This window comes from Haliotis rubra, unplaced genomic scaffold, assembly GCF_003918875.1.
Source record: "Haliotis rubra isolate DU_JTF1 unplaced genomic scaffold, ASM391887v1 Scf1742, whole genome shotgun sequence".
NCBI lineage: Eukaryota > Metazoa > Mollusca > Gastropoda > Lepetellida > Haliotidae > Haliotis > Haliotis rubra.
Genome location: NW_025765717.1, coordinates 10,059 through 19,758, shown reverse-complemented (window position 1 = coordinate 19,758; position 9,700 = coordinate 10,059). Strand labels below are relative to the sequence as shown.

General features: G+C 40.7%; 1 long non-coding RNA gene across 1 annotated transcript; it reads right to left on the bottom strand.

Annotated features, from left to right (window-relative positions):
• Positions 1-8,652: 8,652 nt before the first annotated feature.
• Positions 8,653-9,426, bottom strand: LOC124272930. Its single transcript, XR_006897497.1, has 2 exons — positions 9,276-9,426; positions 8,653-8,968 (listed from the first exon to the last, which is right to left on the bottom strand). It is a non-coding gene; the product is annotated as an uncharacterized LOC124272930 (long non-coding RNA).
• Positions 9,427-9,700: the final 274 nt, after the last annotated feature.

The following is a 9,700-nucleotide window of genomic DNA, read 5'->3' as shown; positions in this document are numbered from 1 at the left end:
CAGTATTCCGAACATTCTATTCTAGATAGATAGCCTTGATTGTTGGAACTTACTCTTGAGTATAATACATCTTTAAGAAATAAAAACAATTCTTCTTAAGCAAAGAAGTGATATGAACGCAACTGCTTACCAGGCTATCAGCATCTGAAGCTGTCACTCTGAGAACCACATCTCCAATTGGCCTGGGCTCGAGAATGGTCGCTTCATGGGCGACGAGGTTGAAAATGGGTGGGTTCAGGTTCCGGTAGATGGTGAGTTCAACAAGGGCAATGTCGTACAGTGTGGGACTGCCATTGTTCTCAGCTCGAACATAAATCTGTAAGGTTGCACATTATAATACAGTCAGCCAAAATAATGTAAATATGTGAAATGCATAATACCTCTTGAAATTAAAATGAGTAACTTTTTATAGTGTTCAAAATAAGGATACTCCTACAGATCTGAACTATGTCTTACAACATAAGCACACAACCTGCAGCTGCAACTCATCCAGCACAGTTTCATAGAGACAATTGGAGATGGAGCCTTATATTGAAGCGATTATCCCAATAATCTAAGATTCTAAAGAACTCTGCAAACTGTGAATGGAATCTGATGCCTGTATGATATATTCCATGTCTTCATGTAATGGATACAAGGTTAACAAATACCTTATAATTTGTTTCTGAGGCACTGTTGATAGCTGCAGGGTTTGTTGCTTGAATATTGCCCTGACCCATCAATTGTAAAACAGAGCCAGAGCATTTGCTGGACCCTCGATGGAATATGAGATCTGGTTGAATTCCGTCTGTGAAGGAAACATGGCATATGTATGACAGAGTAAACCTCTTTTGACAAAACTCACATAGAAGAAAACATTACGTGACTTGCAGAAGTGATATATAAGTATTTCAGGTTAATTCTTTTCTTCTATCTTTAATATCTTTATTTGTATTTGTTTCAATACAGTTTTGTCTCATGGATATAATTTAAGAAGCTAAACACAGTCAGTTATCTCAGCATTATAATGAAATTAATATAATGAAATTAATCAATGATGTTATTAAAACGGTTCATCACAACCTATCCTAGTTGTCAAAGGATAATTCTTTGCTCATGATAGCAATGCAAAAACAGCTATTTGGTGATCAAAGAATCAAGGCTTTCTATAGTATCAGTAGTTGCCAATAATCACAGATTTCACCTACCAAAAGGTCATCATCAACTGCCCTGACAGAGATGACCGTGTCACTGCCAGGCCCTGAGATACTGTAATGGAGTAGGGGTCCTGGATGAACCGAGGGGCGTTGTTGTTTCTGATCACTGATATTGTCACAGAGGCATTGAATGCAGCAGTGAGCGGAGGGCTGCCTTTATCTCGAGCGATCACAAGAAACTGAAACAAACAGGCTCAGACTCTTCAAAAGCCTATGCAATATAGGTATGTAGGCATATGACTTTGAGGAAATAGCTCTCTGATCCCACTTAATTGTTGCAAGATTAATGGTAAGGAATTAACTCAAAACAAAAGCAGGTTAATATGGGTAAGAGTCTCAATCGTTTTTTTTCTATCAAACATTTCACATAAAAATACTCTTCTGTTTGGATCCAAAGTAAGTGGACGCCTCGGGCGGATATCACCAGTGAAACTGACAATCTCAAAGTAATAGAGCTGTGCATCATCTCCTACAAGTTCATACGTCACTTCATTGTTGGGGGCGAAAATGTAAAGTGTGGTGTTTGTAATGATGTTCAACACTAAATGATACAATGTTTCAACTGTTAACACATTCGTGAAACGTGAGATTTGGATGTTTTCAAGGGAGGTAATCAATACCTGGGCATCTCTATCTGTGGCTGTGACACGCAGGATAGAGACCGTCTCTAGAATGTTGGTAGCATACGTTGCAGAACTCCATGCTGGGCGTTCAAAATTTCTTGTTATCTTTAAGTACAACAATCCTGTGGAACTCAAGGAGGAGAGCTTCCATCTTGTGCCACAATACGAATCTGAAATCAGTAAAAGCACAATGAGACTAAAGCAAATATTAACTAGTGTTTATATAATAACCTATTATTTAAGCTATTTTCTTTCTTTAAAACACCAAGCGCAACAAAAACAGTCAGTGAAGTTATACATAATCTTGACCTGCAATGCAAACCTGGATACTGGAACACAAATTATAAAGGAAGGTCTTTCTTTCTGTCGTTCTTTATGTTCTTTGAAACCCTGTTAACATGAGTGAGTTTAGTTTTACGCCGCACTCAGCAATATTCCAACTATATGGCGGCGGTCTGTAAATAATCGAGTCTGGATCAGACAATCCAGTGATTAACAGCATGAGAACGATCTGCGCAACTGGGAACCGATGACATGTGTCAACCAAGCCAGCGAGCCTGACCACCCGATCCCGTTAGTCACCTCTTACGATAAGCATGTGTTACGGAAGGTTCATTCTAACACGGACCTTTACGGGTCTGTTAACAAGAAATGGCAACGGAATGAAAACACAGCATGACGTGTACAGGTTAGGTGACAAAATACTAGTTCCTACTTACAGTGAAGTCAACGATGGATGTGTTTTCAAAGAAACTGTTCCTGTGTCCTTTTCTTTTCGGAAATACGTTGCTGCAGGTCCTTCGCCGGTGATGCTGTACGTCAGGCTTCCGAAGTTACACTGTAATGTTTAAACGGCATACTCAGCAGATTCATGTCAGCCTAAAGGCAAGCGTATATATCATATATACGATGGCGAGTACAGTCAGGATAACAGCTAAATATTTTGCTCTCAAAACAAATGGAATCCGATTCTAGTCAAGAGCATTATTTTATACTCTCTTGACTATAATCAGACACAGATTTCATCGGAACGCTGATGAACCGAGTATTGCCTTGATGAAACTAGAGCAGAACAATCATTTCATTCTACTTTCGACTGAAATCTTAAAAGACTGGACATGATACAAACCAAAGTGTCCTTATCCGAAGCACTCAGTGTTGCGACGCTGGTGTCTATAGGCAATGTTTCTGCTATTGTCTGTTGCACCTCGGAATTAATGAAGACTGGGGCATAGAGGTTGTTTCCAGCTGGAATAGAGGCCTACGATAAAGACTTATATACAATGTGTACAAATACAATTTATCATCTTCTACAGCCGTACTTAATTGTCATGCCTCATCGGTGCGTCATGTATACTTACACCAATAGATGATATTCACATTTGATTCAGTGTTGAGATTCTTTACTCTCTTCGTTGTGGGAGAAATATGAACCAAGACCTACTTATGTACAAGGGATCGTTGTATAGAATACGTACGGTTACAAGGCGGAGGGGTGACTTGTGTCGTCAGCTTTACGTAGACCAGCAGCACACAGGTCAGTGTGGTCAAAGTCGGAACTGGCGGCCTTGCAGTCATCACGTGAATCTGTCTTGGAGCTAAGTGAAGTGATAAGTTTCAATATTCAGACCATGAGAGACAGCGTGTCACATTCAGGAAATAATGGTAATGTTTAGCATCGTAGCGAACGCATGGCACTTTTGTTCAGATTGTAAGCATCAGTACTTGGCACTAAACAATGTGTTCCATGTCTAGGATAACAATAACGCATCGTGTCATTTGATTATATCTCTGGTATGTATTCTCTTTCCTCCACGTCCCTGTTGCGGTTATCGAATTTGCATTTTGAATTTGAATACCTATGCCATTTGGGTATGACGGACATGTTTTATGCCGTAAGCATATGTCAAGGATAAATGCTTCAGTTAATAGATAAATCGCACATGTTGTTCAACTATTCACGTGTAAGCCATTGTGGTAGTATTTACGCATTCCACGATAGCATGCTATCAGCAAGTATCATACAATGAATGCTGATCATTTGAAATCAAATAACCAACAAGTGCTGCGTGTACTCGCTCCGACAAATGTCCTTCTTATAATGCAAGCCCATATACCATGACGACACGAATATCTTTTTCAAACTAGTGTGGTGACTGTCATCTAAGTTTTCAAACTTAAACTCCCTATACCCGATAATGAACGGGATATGTTTACTTCCTTGTCACTGGGGACTTGCAGAACATGTTATGTTCGTTAGATATAGAAAGAGATTTAGAGTTTCAGTGCTAACGAACGATCGGGCAGACTAACGGACGAAAACCCATTTTGCCTCTTACAAACGATATCAAGGCTATGTAAATTATGTTTTACTACACGAAATCACGCTTGATCTATAAGCTCTATATACAATACAATTAAGATGGCAAACAGGGATGTCTTTGTCTGCTAGTGCATGACGAGATTCATTCCTGTTTCTGAATACTCTCAAACAGAAGTTTGTGGATTTTGAGGCCGAGACACATCATGCACCTGTTTAATCTTCTCTACACGCAAACATGTGCAATTTCTCACCTTCACGCCAACGCCCAGGTAGAGGTGCACACAGATAACTTGAGCGAATGTGAGGGGTCTGTGTTGAGGCAGCTTGTCCTATCAGGATGTATGATATTACCTTAAAATGGGGAGCGCTTATATATAGGCACCTGAAGAACCGGTTTGTTATTGTAATGGGATTTTATGTGATATGAAGGGTTGGCTGGAGGGTTGGCGGGTGCACATTCCACAACAAGTGAAGTGTGGAAACAATAAAAACACCGTTGCTGTTTCCTCAAAGTGACTGCCTCTTCAGCCTTCAGCCTTCAGCCAAATAGTCACTCGTGTATGACGGTTATATACACATGGGAAAAAGTATCGCAACACCTATGATTATTAACCCCCATATAGCCAGTTATAATCATATCATAATTACGTTTGTTTGTATAACTATTTTGACCATTCGGGAAACAGATGGAGTATTGACACAAAAAAGGGATTGGATTAACAGTCGTTCTTTTCTCAACGCGAATGCCTCTTCAGCCTTCTGCAACATCGGATTCATTATTCATATGGGAACCAATATACACTCGAACCGAGCAGGGCCAAAATAACAAAACAGGATGTGATAGTGGAGAAGAGACAAGACTGGAATATATACAACTGGTGAAATTATGACTGGTACGAGGGATGGATAAAAACATTTTCTCACTTCCACTAGGTTATGTATGTCATTTACAATATTAAATGCAGCTCTTTCGATGATCCTTGGCTACATTTGAACCAAGTATTCTTTGATTGAATGGACAAATTGTTTGTATGTTGTCATAAGTATATCTCCAACAGCTTGGACATATTGTCTACTTTAGGCGCTGATCCATCTTCTGATACTTTTGAGTGATTCGCAAGAATAGATGGCTCTTGAGATTAGTACTATCTGACAGTGACTAACCAACAGTCAGTGTTTTTGAACATCCCGGATGACATCCCAATTGTAGAAAGTGACCACAAACCACACGAGTCAATGCCGAAGAAACCAGAAGGTCAGAGTTCAGAGCGTATGCAGCAAGGGCGAGGCTGTCATTTGGCTATTTCTTAACACCTTCTGCAATGCTTTTAATGCTTTCATGTAACACAAATCATTGATCCCAAACGTTCATGTGGTAAACACAAGAAGGACGAGAAGCACTAGGAATATATTGTAGACAAATCTCTCTCGCATCCCCCTAACTCCCCCCTCTCGCTCTCTCTAGCTCTCTCCCTCGCCCCTCTCTCCCTCTCCTCTCTCTCTTTCCCTCCTCCCTCTCGCTTGCATGAGCTCTTTGAAAACAGAAGACACTTCTGTTATGGCCAAAATTATGTGTTGGAATTATGTTTATGTCAAAACTTTTAATTTTTGTGCGAAACTAAATTGGTCTACATTTTGGGACAGTTAGCTCCCGCAAGGAGTCCAAGGGATGTAATTCTATCAGTTGACACAGGGCTAGAGATGTGAGCACATGGTCAGCTCGACTCAATGGTGTTAGATGTGGATTTGGATTTGGAGTGATGGCTCTATATGTTTAAGGATTTGATGACCTGCATCATCATATATACTGAGTCAAAAAGAAAACTTCACATTCTTTCTTCAGGGCACCATAAAAGAACAAGAGATGGTAAGATGGTTGAATTGTTATTATTTCATTGCTGAGATCTGTGTGATGTACTCGATACACTGACAGTGCCATAATCAGTTCCATAAGGCTACACCGCCGTTCCAAAACATGGGTATACAGAATATCAAGTCACAAGAATAAAATGCGAAACTTCTCTGTTCAATATCGTGTATGGCCGCCCCGCTCATTCACCACTGCCAAACACCGTCTCCTCATCGACTGCCTGATGCTTGTGAACACGTGGTTGGGGATCCTGCGCCATTGCTCTTGCAAGGCAGCGCCAAGTTCCTGCAAATGCTGAGGGTTGGTTCCTAAGACCACGAAGCCTTCTCCCAAGTGCATCCCAAACGTGCTCTATTGGATTAAGGTCAGGGGACCTCGATGGCCAGTCCATGACGTTGATTCCAGCGTTTTGAAGGAAATTTCGTGTCAACATCGCGGTATGCGGCCGAGCATTATCATGCTGGAACTGTAGACCTGGGCCATGAGCCGCCATGAAAGGAACGAGTACAGGGGTGAGCACCTGGTCGCGGTAAGCAGCAGCTGTGAGGTTTCCACGGATGACCAGAAGTCGGGAACGGTTGTTCCCACAGAAAGCACCCACACCATGCAACTTCCGCCCCCAGAATATGTCGACTTCCTGTACACAACATTGGGCATACCGTTCACGACGTCGTCTCCAGACTCTATGCCTGCCGTCCGCGAATCTGAGGGTAAACCTGGATTCATCGCTAAAGACGACTCGATTCCAGTCTCTCTGGGTCCATCGGAGGTGACGTTGGGCCCACAACAGACGTTGACGTTGATGAAACGGCGTCAATATTGGCCCACGATATGGACGTCGAGAATGGAGATTGGCAGCCCGCAACCGATTTCGAATGGTCTGTGAGGACAGTCGACCTCTTAACATCTCAGCCCTGGTTCGTGTAGCCGGCAGAAATCTGTCACGTAGGTGACGTAGGACGATTTTGACGGTCTTCTGCTCGTGACGTCACACGTGGACGACCCGACCTTGGGCGATCAGAAGTGGTGCCAGTATGTTGTAGACGACCTCGCAAGTCATACACAGTACGACGGCTGCATCCATTGCTCTTGCGACGTCAATAACTGATCTTCCCGCTTGCAACATGCCAAAGGCACGTTCACGTTGCACATTTGACCATCGTGGCATTTCAAGTACCGTTAGAACAGTGGTTTAAAAGTGTTTTCAATTCTTGGGGCCAATGCAAACACGTGCATATGAAGAAAACTTCGATGCGAAGATCACGTGATCGACTGCACGTGCAAAACCTGATTTGGCACTAACGTCATTTGCACGACGAATGGATGGGTTTGAGTGGGTTTTGCTAACGTTTTCTAGAGTCGAAAGATAGGGATCCCATTTCGGATACATAGATGTATCATCAGAGAAAAATTATTCATTATTTTTTCAAATTACATTTATAAAGTTTCTTTTTGACTCAGTATATATTAATGTCGATCATTCAAGGACTGATGAAGAATAAGAGTCAAGTCAACTGTATTGAAGGTATTGGCATTTTTGTTGAAGAAGTGCATGACATGTGACTTTGAAGTAAGTTGAATGGAATTTGAACTGAGTATAGACTTGTTAAGAACTGAGCAAAGGATTTGGAAACTACAACTTCCTTGATTGTATTGGTGATTACGGTTGTCGTAGAGACTGAGATTTGATAGTACAGTTGCTGTACACAGGTAGATATCTCTCTTTTTTCAGGATATTTGGAATCCAGTACTGAAGACGCATGGTCATGCCGCCTTAGGAGTCGTAGCAAAAGTAGACATTACTGATGTATTGTTTTGTCGGGTTTCATCATCGGTTGGATACTGGCCTTACATGTTGAAGTATTTTGTATATATCACTCATACCAGGCTCTTTGATCAAACAGTATTAATGAAGTGATACCTATATGCATTTATGATGTCCGATCTGTGATGCAGAATCCTGTCGATACTTTCTGGTGTGTCGCCCCAACAGGAACCAGTTAACAGTGCATTCGATTCCATGGATGACTGATTAAGTTCGACACGTTTTTATACAAGGTTTTAAATGTTTTAGGTGTAGGGTCAGATTGGAATTCAGGATCAGTTATGAAAATGGGACAAAATATTGCCATTTATTGTGCCAAATGAACAAGTACCGCACTGAGGGATTTTGTTCTTCAGTCTTGTTGAATTTGTTCAATGATATTTTTCTGACTGAAACATTTTCTGATGTAATAGAAGTTGGGTTGAAATCATGAGGATAAGGATTAACCGAGGGCAGCAGTCGGAACCACATGTTGTAACATTCAGGAAACAAGGTCATTATTTATTTGAATTCGACATAGTTTGAAATGTGACAAGTGTGTTCCTGAGTTATGGTGATGAGATTCCGAGATTTAATAGCTGTCACCTTATACTAACAGACAACAAGGAATAATATGACGGCAAATGTTTATTTGGTTTCAACTATGTCCATTCGTTTTTTGTGATGACCAATGTACAAAGGTTCGGAGTTTAAGTTTAAAGGCAAGTTTACATAAAAACCTTTCAGTTATGCTACTTTTCATCATATTAAGCGTTTGTCAAGAAGTTTTATGTTCAAAACAGTACAGATATCAGAAGTAACTATCTTAATTTTTGTGCGTTATATCGATTCATACTTTGTACATTTACCGAAGTCTTATTTCCATTAAAACCACCATGACTCATGTCTAAGGTCACCTGATCAGTCAGATCGCATGATCTGCCAGGTCACATGATCAACAAGGTCACATGATTAGCCGGGTCATGTATAGATTCAATTCGCTTCTCGTAAAGTCGACTTTTTACGACACGCTTTTGAAGCAGGGGACTCTACATGCATGTGTTTTGGAGGCTTGACACTTTGAACATTGGCACGGTATCCACGTTTTTCAGGAAACAGGTATGCCGAATCCTCTTCAGTGTATCCTTTGTCCTGTATTAAATACAAATCAAAGTATGAAATATTTTTTATCAAGTATCAATTATTCCCTACATTCATGCATGAAGGTAACATTGCATGATGCATATTCCTATTGGTTGCATGTGTCCCGCTCAATACTCCGAATATTCTATTCCATATACATGCATTTCAAAATGTTCTCAATCTTTGATTGTTGGAACCTACCCTTGAGTATAATATATCTTTAAGAAACAAAACAATTCTTGTTAAGAAAATATATACTTTGTAACAGAATCAGCTGTCTATTGTAATATCAACTGACTGCACAACAACCGCTTACCAGGCTATCAACATCTGAAACTGTCACTCTATGAGAACCACGTCTCCAATTGGCCTGGGCTCGAGAATGGTCTCTTCATAACTGACGGGGTTGAAGATGGGTGGGTTCAGGTTCCGGTTGATGGTGAGTTCAACAAGGGCAATGTCATACAGTTTGGGACTGCCATTGTCCCTCAGCTCGAACGTAAAATCTGTAATGGTTTACATACTTCATATATATAGGCCACCTTTGTTTTAGGAAACTGCGGAACATACATTTTTTCAAACAATAGCTCTCGCCATGTGAAAGTTTAAATATATATGCTTAAAACATGCAGGCATAATTTGCATGTCATTTGTAGGTGGTTTCTGACTGAAACACAGTTACCTGACAGAACAAACATAAGCTTCATTTACCCCAATACTGTATATACATGTCTGTATCAT